This window comes from Solea senegalensis, linkage group LG1 (assembly GCF_019176455.1).
Source record: "Solea senegalensis isolate Sse05_10M linkage group LG1, IFAPA_SoseM_1, whole genome shotgun sequence".
NCBI lineage: Eukaryota > Metazoa > Chordata > Actinopteri > Pleuronectiformes > Soleidae > Solea > Solea senegalensis.
In genome coordinates this window covers 22,602,032-22,614,917 of record NC_058021.1, presented here as the reverse complement: position 1 = coordinate 22,614,917, position 12,886 = coordinate 22,602,032, and the positions used below count along the sequence as shown (strand labels likewise).

The following is a 12,886-nucleotide window of genomic DNA, read 5'->3' as shown; positions in this document are numbered from 1 at the left end:
TATTTAAAGAGATTGTAATGCAGTTGCACATATTATTTGGTCTAAAACACCTCCTTCGAACCGGATTTGAACCAGTGACCTAAGGATTTCAGTGTCATTTGTTTCTCTACAGTCCTCCGCTCTACCAACTGAGCTATCGAAGGGTCCAATGTTGAGACACGCTGCACATGTATGAACTTAGGACTGACAGAAGGACAGAGAGAGATGGGTCGGTTCATATCTGACAACTTATTAGAACCCTGGTTACATGTCATAAGCATGTTATTACTAATGTGATTTCAGAAAAGTACACTATTTGTTGTTTCTGCTCTAAAAGCCTCCTTCGAGCCGGATTTGAACCAGCGACCTAAGGATTACAGCTGTGTGACATTTTTCTACAGTCCTCCGCTCTACCAACTGAGCTATCGAAGGGATGACCATGGTTGTACACTGAATAACCATGAATTATCACACTTTATCTGACAAAAACAAAATTAAACACATCACTTGTGCGTTATATGGTCAGTGCACAGTGTTTACTGTAATGAACGGCGTGTCACGTTATGACATGTGGTGTTATAAATGTTTCATTAAGTGATTTTAATTCACGCTAATACAGTTGCACATTGTTAATAAGGCTGTAAAATAGCTCCTTCGAGCCGGATTTGAACCAGTGACCTAAGGATTTCAGCTGTAATCAGTTCAGTCTCCTACAGTCCTCCGCTCTACCAACTGAGCTATCGAAGGGACAAAAGGTCAGTTATACTGCACACATCTGGACACCACGACTGACAGAGGGAGGGAGGACAAATCTGTCAATTTATTAGAACCATGGTTTAATAAATGCAGGTTTAAAGTTAATGTTAGTTAAATGACATCAAGTTAAAGATCAGTGTTATAAATATGTTATTATAACATGCTTATGTCATGTTATTACTTGTTTATAACATAAAACATTTTCAAAATATGTTATAATGATGTTATTACATGTTTATAAGTTGTTAGGTGAAGACGATGTCTGTTATTACACTACATATTTATTTTTACAGCTATAAAAGTCTCCTTCGAGCCGGATTTGAACCAGCGACCTAAGGATATCAGCAGTAACTCTATCTTCTACAGTCCTCCACTCTACCAACTGAGCTATCGAAGGTTAACCTCGGCAATATTGTGATCAAGAAAGCGAATCTATCTGTCTATGAAGATTCCAGACTCATCAGATTCTCTGTGGTCTTAAAAGACAAATGTATTTGGCCGCACTGGACTTGCTGCTGCGAGAATAACACACACACACACACACACACACACATACACGCAGAGAGAGAGCTTCACAAACACTCTGCACGTTCAAACTTGTGAATTTAACTTGCAACCTTTGCCCTTGAGCATGTCAGAGTGGTTACTAACTGCTTTAGCTCACTAATACAGATCATTAAAAAAACATTATCAAAAAATAAACACAACAAAACGACAAAATATATAGTGTGATCTTCCCCTTACGCTGCAACAATGGTACGACCCTGACTCTCTTAAACCTGCTAATTACTCGCTAAAAACCTCTGTTCTGGGTTGTGATAAATAATACCAGACGCTCCACAAGCTCCCCGAAAATGAGCAAAGAAAAGCTCAGTGGATATGTTTGATATTTGATGGGAATATCCCTGCTACATTTCCCAAATACCTCCATGAATGCGGCAACCACTTCACGGAGGATTGTTACACAAAATTCGGGCAAAATAAAGCAAGACACAGCACCAAACTTCACCTAAAGGAAGGAGCAGTGCCAGCAATTTGTATATTACAATATTTACAAACCGTAAAACTGTCTTCGTGTTTCTGTCGTTTAGCATTAGCGATAGTTTTGACCATAAAAACGACTTTATGTTTGTAAGTACACCTCCATATCTCACATATACTGTACATGAAATAGGACCATGCTATGGCCTCTTTAAGACTTCGTACGGTAACTTCAATACAAGCTATTATAGTTTACACAGTATATTCATGTTGTAACAACTATAAAACCTCTCCTTCAAACAGCGACCTAAGGATATCAGCAGTGTTTGTTTCTCCTACAGTTTTTCGCTCTACCAACTCAGCTATCATAGGCTGAGGAGCTGAGAAAATAATTCTGGAGCTGTGAATAATTTCACAGTTTTGTGATCACTGTACATGGCTCTGTCTCTCATGACTCCGGACACATCAGATCATCTCTGTGGTCTGAAAAGACTATCAACTAGGCCAAATGTTTTAAACTGCTGGTGCCCGACGTGTCGTGCTAGACATGCTGCTGCGAGAATAATCCCGACCCAGGGAGCGCAAAGAACTACACAAAAACACACTCCTGTGTATCCACTGTTTGGTGTCTCAAGCCTACTTTCCACCTCTGGCCCCAGCTCGCCTCACCTCGCCACCTCCACCATGGCACGTTTGGTTTTCCACTACAAAAAAGTTCCTACTCAATGTGGGCGGAGTCATCACGTTTCACACGCAACAAACAAACAAGTGACGAGTGACTTGTAAAGCAGTTGTTTTCAGTGTAACTGAATCATTAGAATCAGTTCATTAAAAATGAGTTGTTCAGTACTGAAACGCAGCGGCAGAGTCTGTGATCAGCAATGCTGTTGCTAAACACACCAGACTCCTCTGTTAAATATTGAGATTTTAGACATTTCCCTGGTAATTGTTGGAGATGAACCCACGTGTTTAGGATTGTTAAGTCTTTTTTTAACTGATCTACAGTTCTTCATTGTCCGGCTTGACTCTTGTGTCGGACGTCTCTTCCTGTGGCGACACTCTGACCGATGTGGCCGACAGTCTGGGGACGTCACTCATAGTACCTGCTCAGCTCGGTACCAGGTACTAAAATAAACTATCATTAGTGCTGTGCCGAGGCGAGGCGAGTGGTAACACGCCGACAGAGGTTTCATAGTAACTTGATGTGAGGAGATTCCACATTCGGATCAGTATCAGACAACAACGTTGTGGAAGAAGAATCCATTCTCTGCGACACAACAGAGTAAAACGTGGAGTATTTGTATAAAAACTACAGCCGTATCAGTTATTGTGCAGCACAAAAACCTCCTTGAAAGTAATTGAAAAACAAAATGGGCTACATTGGATATCACATTTTACAGATGCCGCTAAATCCACCAATTAACAAATGAGCCAAAAACACGGCTGTGAACCAATTAAGTAAATGTTCATTAAATGATAACACATTCCAGACAATTCTCTTCCGTTTCTCTCTCTGTTTTTCTTTTTTTTTGCGTATTCATAAATTCCGGGCACGGGCGCATGAACCTCAACCTTTGTTAATATGAATATATTGTGAGTCATTTGCATAATCCACTTCATAATCCACTGCAGCACTCGGCGGTGACAGAGATAAGGAGGGGGTAGCCAGTGTTTCTCCTGGGAACACTGCGCAGATAAACGGAGGGAAAAAGAAGAGACACACTTTCAGCTCCTATTATGCGATAAAACACACACACACACAGAGAGAGAGGGAGAGAGCGTTTTGCAAAGTTTTCACTTTGCCTTTTTAGAGACAGATGGTGGCGGAATATCATTATTTGTATGTGTTATCATTATTATTATTATTATTGTGTGTTATTTATATATCTGCCAAAACACCAGCGTGCTGGAAAAGCAGATATTGTTTTTCGCACAAAAGTGGAAAAAGGAAAGAAAATAAACTCTTGTTGTGCAGCGAGTGGTGAAGAATCACAAGAATCACACGGCGACAAATGAGCAAACACAACGCACACTCCCCGCTCGTCCTGAACATCACTAATGAGACCTCTTTCAGCTTCAGTAAAGTGTGTATCCGTGTGTGTGTGTGTGTGTGTGTGTGTGTGTGTGTGCTTCACATTGTTGAATGGGTGTATGTGTGTGTGTGTCACGACTGAGGCAATGAAAAGCTCTCTTACGTCGCACAGACTCCACAAATTGGCCTCTGGGATGACGCTGCCACACAAGTACATCCATCCCTGCTGTGCTACATGCATTCCTGTGTGTGTGTGTGTGTTTGGACAATGGCAACACTTCCTTTTTAGCCTAAATGACAGGGAGCTCCAGCCATTCAAGCAACGCCGCAACATTTAACTACGTTAAGAAGGAAAAAAATCAAATAGAATTGTTGTGTTTTCGTCCTTTTAAAATATACACGTTGTAGGAAAATCAAATATCTCAAAGTGATACTAACATACAAACATACACTCCCAGATAATGAGGTTGAAGGGAGTTCAATTACTGCTGCAGTCGTACGTTGAACAGTCTCTGTCCTCGGGCTTTGACCTGGAAATAAAAGAAGACGTTGATGCACAGAAGACAAAGGGGGAGAGGAGAAAACGTAAAGAAATCCAAACCAGTGTATTTTTAGGTGGACGAGGAGGAGAATGAATGAATTGATGGTCGAAAGACACAGACTGGCTCTTGACATGCTAACCACTAGCTGCCAGCTAACGTTGTTATTCGCTCACTTGGGAAACAACAAATACTTACTGACTGAAACCGGGAATATCAGCTTGACTCGACTCTTCCCAGCGAGCTGAGGCGATTAAAGCATATTTGAGGGACAGTTCAGGTTCAACAGTTTACAGATAAAGAGTGAAGAGTGAAGATTGAGATGTTTTTGTCATGAAAAGATGAAGAAAACAAGCTCACAACAGCGTTGGTGGTATAGTGGTTAGCAAAGCTGCCTTCCGAGCAGTTGACCCAGGCTTTCCCCGGCCACCGCGTGGCCACGAGGAGCGGAATCAGGCTCGTAACCGGAAGGTCAGGGGCGGGGATGTGAGCTGAACCTGTACCTCTCTTACTTGTTCAGTCGCCATCTTCATCTTCTTGCGTTTAAACACAAGAGGCTTTTTGCACGTGGTCCACATCGTCTCTGTTTTATATATATATATATATATATATATATATATATATATATAATTATATAAATATATATATAACTCTGTTGCCTTGTGGATAGTGTGTGTGTGTCGTGACTGAGGCAATGAAAAGCTCTCTTACATCCCCTGATCTTCCCAAATTGGCCTCTGGGTTGACGCTGCCACACAAGTACATCCATCCCTGCTGTGCTACATGCATTCCTGTGTGTGTGTGTGTGTGTGTGTGTGTGGACAATGGCAACACTTCCTTTTTGGCCTAAATGGCAGGGAGCCCCAGCCATTGTGGCCTTATTAGAGCTCCCATTCAAGCTCACTGGGATTTCTAATTGTGGGGCCTTGTGCAGCAAACTCCCCCTCCCCACTACTCGCCCTGCTACAACCCACCATCCCCACCCCACCACCACCACCACCACCTCGTACCTACTGTATGACTTAATGAGACACAATTACTGCCCCCTAGGAGTCCTGGAGTGAGCCAATCACAAAGAGAGCCAGAGAGCCCCGGTGAATGGCCACTCAGAGGAGAAAGAGACAGAAAGAGGGAGCAGGAGGGAGGGCAGAATCACAAGCCTTCATTGTCCAGAGAAAGCACAGAGAAGAACCCGTTTTTGGTGGGGGTGGGTGGGTGGGTGGGTGAAATATAAATGTTTTTATTTAATGCAGGCTCATAATTAGGCCCCTGAGAGGAAAAGGGAGAGCCAGAGGAGTGGAGAGTTCAATGGGGAAAAAGGGCCTGTAGGTACAAAAGACGAAGAATGACATGTTGGACGGCACAGGAGGAGGAGCCTGTGGGCGGGGGGGTGGGGGGTGGGGGTTGAAAAAGGACAAATAGATACCGAGGTGAAAAAACACGGCAGCAGAAGAACAGAACAAATCCGAGTGGAAAAAGTTGACAGGACTTTCTTCTTTTCTCCTCCTTTCATAGCTGAGCCCGCTCAGCGTGGGAAGTGGGCCTGACGATGAGCGATGTCTGCCAGGCGCAGTGAAAAGCCAACGCAGCCGCAGCTTTTTGCCACTTCGCCTTTTGGTTCAAGAGGTAAAATATTCCTCAGGATGGAGCGTTTGTGTGTGGGAGGCAATAACACGGGGAATGACAAGAGTTTGGATTCAGGGGTAAATTCAACAAAAGATTAGAAAAGCACGAGTCTGCGAGCGACTCTTGACTGTATGGGAACGTTTGCTGTATTGTAGAGATATCGTCACGTCTGGGGATTTTGAGGCGTTCTCATGGGGGGGGGGTTATTGTGTAAGTGGATCCTCACACGGGGAATTTTCTGAGACAACATTTATCACCGACCAAACAAAATACTTCACGTCAGTCACATCTCTCGAGAAAATGCTGTACTCTTGAGTGAATCTGGCACAGAGCGCAACACACACCCAGCAGGAGAGACGATGGCAGGTGTGACCTGACACACACACACACACACACACAGAAAATAAATGATGGTAGTAAAAGGCTTTTGTCTGAATTGATTTTGTGGAGAAGCACTTGTGGACAGAGACATTTTCAATCCCAACGAGACTGTTTTCTTTGTCTGTCGGCTACAAATGAGTCAATGAAAATCTCATTCACACTTCAAGAATGCCTCATTCACACACACACACACACACAGCAACTCCACTTTTCCTATAAACATACATACATTTAGTTTTGGATACACCTGCCATCCACACTATCCTGGCATTTTAGAGCCCCTAAAAACTGAGAAGTCTGAAAACTGTTGGGGTATTTTTGCTGTTGTGGTTTTAGAGAACAGTGAAGAAGACCCTGGAGTCTGTAATGAGTTACGTTTAAAGGATTTTCTTTGGAATAAACTTGAAAATCGAGACAGGCATGTACAGGGCCTGACGCTAACTCCTAATCTGAAGATCAGTGCTACTGTTAATCTCTGGAATAATCTGCTCTTGGTTCCATAAATATCTTTATTTTGGTTTACACCAGGCTCTGATTGGCTTCTTACTGGCAGAGAACCTTAAAACCACCTGAGTCTGCACACGAAACACGTTCTCCTAACAACTGGACCATCAACTAGCAGTGGCTCTATGTTTAGAATAAATAATATTTAATAATGCTAAACACCACTGACCCAATTTTACTTTGAAAACCAAATGAAACGGTCACCTAAATTCATTTATTCATCTACTAAGTGGTTCCCATCAACCTCAAACTCAGAAACATCAGCTGTGAATGAGAAACTTTTACTTTTACTTTAACTCTGTCATCAGTCTGCCTTTAGGTCTGTCCTCGGCCTGTCTTTATATCGAGTGTCTCAAGTCTGGATGACTTTAAAAATACATTCACCCATTCACTCACACATGAACAAAGTGCATCTAAGTGCAGCGTCTTCTGATTCACACGCAGCTGTCAGGAGCGACTGGGATTAAATGTCTTACCCGGGGACACAACGACATTTAAACCAGCAGAGCCTGGAATCACTGTCTATACCTTCCGCTTGAAAGACGACCCGCTCTCCCACTGATCCACAGTCGCTTTACTGCAACTGTAGAAGAAGAGAGATTCATGGTCCCATGATGTGTTCTCTGTGGTAGTAAGGATGCAGATTACTGTTGATACGCAGCTGAACTACTCATTCTGTAATTAGATCCTGGGGACCGTCAGATCCCCTTAAATTTGGACATTGTCCAGGTGAGCTGTGACAAATGCAGCAGTGAGTGAATGGGTGAGTGTCCGTCTTGCTGTAGGCTAAGTCCAGGCTCGGGCACCTGGATCTGAATTCTTGTGTTGTTGATAAAGCTGTAGGTTTAGTGCTGGTCTGAATGTAAACACTTACAGCCGTGAACTGAAAAGCTTTTTGTTCAGTTGAATGAAGCAGCACCAAGCGTCGCTAAATTACATTGTGCGTCTGTTGCTATGCTTTTTCGAATTGTGTGCAGGAAAACCTGTGTACACAAGCCCCAGTGGCCTAATGGATAAGGCACTGGCCTCCTAAGCCAGGGATTGTGGGTTCGAGTCCCATCTGGGGTGGCTAACTATTGTTTTTAAAGATGCGATGCCCTTTGAATACAAATTAAACTGTTCAAAATCATCCTCATTTTCAGTACGCAACCAAAGATGCAAAGTTTAAAAGTTTCAACACTAAAGTGTCATTGCAGGACACTACAAGACTTTTTTACTATTGTGACATTTAAAAAAAAATCAAGACCAATTTAGTTTCCATACATGTTTCTGTACGGGTAAAAGATATTCTAAAAGAAAGTATGAGAAAAACACATTAAAGGAACATTTATTTATAACCCTGTCACCCTAACCTGCTGCTGATTGGGCCGACACTCAGCTTGTGTTCACTACTGGCCACAATTCCACACGACCAAAACAGACAAGGTTATTGGACAAAGTGCACCCAACAATGACACAGAAGCCATTTCATTAAAAGCAGATCCAGGAGAACAGCGGTCATTCGATAAACTCTGAGAGTTCTGATGAGATAAAAGCAGCGGTTTGTCTCCATCTCTTTCCTCACATCTAAGACATTTAAAACTAACCACTCAAACTTTTCTCTTCTAGAATTGTTTGTTGGACTGAAACTCCAACCTGGAACTCGCTCGCTCTCTGTTAAAACACACACACACACACACACACTCTGCCTTGGCCCCATGTTCCTTTCAGTGAGTGCAGCCTCTCAGCGAGTGACTGAACCCCCTTTGTTCGGTGGTGACCCTCTTAAGCGCAGGTTGAAGCCTGCAGCCATTCCACTTTGGATTTGGACCCTATCGCGTGTCACACGGCTAAGTCGACCAGGACCAGGCCTCTTCACTCAAACACGCGGCAACAAGTGTCCATTCACATTACAATGGACGCAGTTTGAGCCAGAACAAACTGGATCACCAAACGTTATGAGGTGATCCAGAGACGAGGCGGCGTCACCTCAGGTGGAACAAACAACATCGGATGCTTATTGTGTCTTTAAGTTGCACAAAATGAACAACTTGAGGTGAATAAATTCACTCACAAACATTGCATACACTTTGTAAATGTGAATAATCACTTTACAATAAGAATTGTCTGGTTTTTGTTGCCTGAAATAAGCCTTTTATATGTTTATCTTTCAATAATGGCCTTGCTATCGTGTGTCGCCGCGTTTCTACAGGAGCCCAGATGGACAAACAAGCCAGAGCTTCATGTTTTGAAGTGAAAGCTTTCTATGTGAATTAAGGAATGTGAGGGCCACCGTAGTTCCCTGATGCTGTTGGGAACAAAGGAAGGTTTGTATCCGCAGCCTCACCACTAGATGTCACTGATTCTTACACACTGGATCTTTACATTGTGACTCAGTCGTGCGGTAATGAAAGTTCAAGCAGGGCTGTTACTGCTACATGTTATCTTCCAAAGTGGTTTGAATAATAACAGTTTGAGCTGAAGATGCTGAGATTTATGTTGGGAGTTCACCAGGATGGACGGCATCAGAAATAGAAATACAAACAAAAGAAGGAAAGGGACAGACAACGGCGTTGGTGGTATAGTGGTTAGCATAGCTGCCTTCCAAGCAGTTGACCCGGGTTCGATTCCCGGCCAACGCATGTATTTTAGGCAGCTTATGGCCAAGGGGAAAGGAATTGGGCTTGTAACCATAAGGTTACTCCCATGACAGGCCACAGGCAGGGATGCCCCTGAGCAAGGCATCCAATCCCCGACTTGCGTGAGTAGGATGTTAAAATTTAAGGAGAATCTTTAAAGGAAGAAGAAACAAGCTGGACCTGGCAACCGTCCGTTTGTCAGTGAGGCAAAAAGAAGAAAAAATTAATCAAACGGAAGTTTATTCAGCTGTGATGTAACCACAGAGGATTTACAGCGCTCTGACAAAGACTGCAGATGGAGGACCGGGTATTTATAGCAGGAGTGATCGGGATGGATGAGATTAGAAATTAAGGCATATTTGAGGGTCACACACAGAGGAAGGTTGGTCGTATAACTGTTAGCATAGCTGCAGTTGACCCGGGCTCGATTCCCGGCCAACGTGTGTGTTTGGGATGACCAAGTTGTTGATCCAATCCCATGACAGGCTATGAGTGGGGTTGTTGTTGCTCCCCAGGCACAAATAATCACACTCTTCTACCTTTGCTTTCCCGTTTGTGATGGTACCCGGTGTTTTTCGTAGTACCTGCTCTGACGAGGTGACGTCGTCAGACAGACGACCCTGATTGATGACTGAAGAGTCATGAGTGCGACGTCAAAGCTGACAATGTCCAACTGTAGATGAAAAATGTCAGTATTTAACAGGAGTCTGGTGTATTTGAAAGCTGGGTCCGTATAATGGAGTCATGTTGGGGGGGGTTCACATGGAGTTTGCAGAAACAAAGATCATTTAGGGAAAGTTGTGTTTCCATGTGGACGAGGAAACATTAACAAAGTGATCACGTTTATGTGGCATCAGCTGAGATGAATTGTTTTATTGATGTGATTATTCTTTACGGTTTCAACCTGCAGATGATCCAAAAAACCTGTGACCTGTTTCTTTACAAATACTAGAATTTCATCTTTACGAAGAAGCAAAGTTTTATGTGAAACAACAGATTTGAAAAAGAGAAAAAGAAACAGACAGCTTTGACTGTGAGTGACGTCCTTTAAACGACAGCTGCGGTAAGACTGTCACGTCACTCCTCTGTCAGCGCCGTAAACACTTTGTGAAATCGTTGATGTTTAAAAGTTGCCGTGTGTGACTGACATGAGCGTGGGGCAAATAAAAGCTCAGTGTTCCGAGTTTAAAACTATAAATCACACCTGATTTTCTCCACGTCGTCGACGCCTCATTTCTCGTGAAGTCGTTGAGGACCGTTCGCCCTTTGGTAATCATTATCCAGGGTTTATTTTCAAATCTTTAAATCCCCTGTTAGCTTCACTGAGGACACAACAAGAGGTAAAACATTTACCAGTCAGGTGAGTATTTCCTGCAGGCAAAGCAATTCAGACCATTTATTATTGCGACCTGGCACTTTTCGCCCCTCGCAGTCCAATCAGGAGATAACGCCGATCATATTTGACTCCTGAGGAATTTTTATTATCTTTAAACACAGTGAAGTAAGACCTGAGGGTAAAAAAATGTAAACATCATCATCATTTTAGACCTTAAAAGATTTTTTTTTCATGATAATCTAACAAGAAGACACAAAATACCTGGGTTTGTTTTTGGTTTACAGCACCAGACATTTGGCAACGTGCAAAATAATGTCTTTTGATTTGAATACAAAGCAAATAAAAGCATTACAACTTTCAAAAATAGTTCCTGGATTTTTTTTGCAGCGTCAGGCAACAGACTCAGTTCATGAAATCTTACACAACAAAGGCCGTAAGTGTTCATTTGGGTTCAAAGGTTCCTTCTGTTGCTCTGTGATGAAGGAACAGCACACGTTCACTTTGTGCTTGTTGTTTGTTGTATTTTCATTTATTTTTGGTGGTCAATGACAGACAGAACCGACAGACAGAACCTGAGTGAGTTACCGGTCACATCTGAAGCCTGTCATGTTGGACAGACTAACAGATGTGGACTTTGCTTACACACATGGACACAGACGCAGATTCGATGTCCACCTCTGATCAAATGCTCTGTGATTGTGCGTCCAGACAGAACCGTGGTACTTTCATGTCTGTCTCGTCAAGTCCCTGGAGTTCAGGTGTGTGCACTTCCTGCCCTCCTTTGTTTCCTCGCCGCTTTGATTACCCTCACCTGCCCTGATGTGTTCCACCTGTGACTGATTGTCTCCCCCTCACCACAGCCACTACACACACACACACACACACACACACACACACACACACCAACCCTTTGCTGGTGTTCTCTTGATCTTTGTCCTCAGTGTCAAGCGGTCCAGCTTTATTTCTGTTGTTTGGGGTTCCTCTGTTTGTACAATTTGAGTCATATACTAAGGAGGGAACGGCAGACGTGTTTCACTGATAACTTTTACTGACAGCTAATGAAAGCTACGGGTAACTGGGCACGCAGTCTATCTGTGAGATTAAAAACAACACATCACTTGTTGGGTTTCCTTGTGCAATCTTCAACAAACAAAGCCTGACAAACTAGAATCTTTATCTAGTCTAACACTTCTGGATGAATTTGATCAAAATTGGGTCCAAAATTGGCTTAAATCCTACACTGCATGCTACTAGACACAAAGTATCTGAGACACGTGGGATAATTAAAAACTGCTTTCTTTTACTGTTTTAGTTTTTCTTTTATCCGACCTCTGTGTTTCCTGATAGTTTTGTATCCTTTTCAAACTCTCTTTGTTGCCTCCATTTCTCTGTCTATGACAGGGTGAAGGTTTTATTGTGTAAAGTGCTGGATAAATAAATACAGTCTGGTTGATGAGGGAGAATGGAAGTTTAGAGGATGAAGAAGAAGAAGAAGTTGATCGCGGTCTGATTATCGCGATAATTACATCACTGCGCGTCATGTATCGTATCGTGTGTTGTCGTAACAATCTACTTTCTTTTTCACGCCATCATTCATTCACTTCCCTCCACGACCCCTCGCCTTGGCCGAAGCTAAATGTCTTGTGTGAGATAACATCACAGTAGGAAATTCCGCCTGTGTTGCCAGACTGCTCAGTTTTCTCCCCAGGGCTGGCAACAATGTGCGTCCTTCATAAGTGCCTCTGCGGCGCTGAGGATCTCCACTCATCCCTTGTGGGCCCGGTCAGAAAAGACCCCGGCGACGCGAAACCCAATGCCGTCGTCCCAGCTCCTTGCCAGAGCCACATCAGCCGGATTAATGCACAGAGACCGAGCCACAAACACATGTTTCCTAATAATGTCCAAGCACCAGTCCATGTATATTCCAGATTATTATTATTGTTATAACATGTTGTTTTAGTGCTTTGTGCTGTTCCACTGTCTCAGAAAGACAAACTGTCAAGAAAGAGACAGCAAACAGGGACATATCAATGAGCTTTGGGGTGCCCGGGTGACAGGGGACCTGGGGGCCCAACATCAAACCAAATGGAATCACTTTTGATTCAGTGTTTTCTGTTTAAATGTCTCTCTAAAG

At 43.1% G+C, this 12,886-nt stretch overlaps 6 non-coding genes across 6 annotated transcripts; 2 read left to right on the top strand and 4 right to left on the bottom strand.

The window, feature by feature from the left end:
* Positions 1 to 51: 51 nt before the first annotated feature.
* On the bottom strand, positions 52 to 143 carry trnay-gua. Its single transcript is given in 2 exon segments — positions 52 to 87; positions 107 to 143. It is a non-coding gene; the product is annotated as a tRNA-Tyr (tRNA).
* A 175-nt stretch (positions 144 to 318) lies between these two features.
* Positions 319 to 411, bottom strand: trnay-gua. Its single transcript has 2 exons — positions 375 to 411; positions 319 to 354 (listed from the first exon to the last, which is right to left on the bottom strand). It is a non-coding gene; the product is annotated as a tRNA-Tyr (tRNA).
* A 218-nt stretch (positions 412 to 629) lies between these two features.
* Positions 630 to 726, bottom strand: trnay-gua. The gene is made up of 2 exons: positions 690 to 726; positions 630 to 665 (listed from the first exon to the last, which is right to left on the bottom strand). It is a non-coding gene; the product is annotated as a tRNA-Tyr (tRNA).
* Positions 727 to 1,039: 313 nt separating this feature from the next.
* trnay-gua lies at positions 1,040 to 1,132 on the bottom strand. The gene is made up of 2 exons: positions 1,096 to 1,132; positions 1,040 to 1,075 (listed from the first exon to the last, which is right to left on the bottom strand). It is a non-coding gene; the product is annotated as a tRNA-Tyr (tRNA).
* Positions 1,133 to 7,793: 6,661 nt separating this feature from the next.
* Positions 7,794 to 7,866, top strand: trnar-ccu. Its single transcript has one exon. It is a non-coding gene; the product is annotated as a tRNA-Arg (tRNA).
* Positions 7,867 to 9,347: 1,481 nt separating this feature from the next.
* Positions 9,348 to 9,419, top strand: trnag-ucc. Its single transcript has one exon. It is a non-coding gene; the product is annotated as a tRNA-Gly (tRNA).
* The last annotated feature ends 3,467 nt before the right edge of the window (positions 9,420 to 12,886 follow it).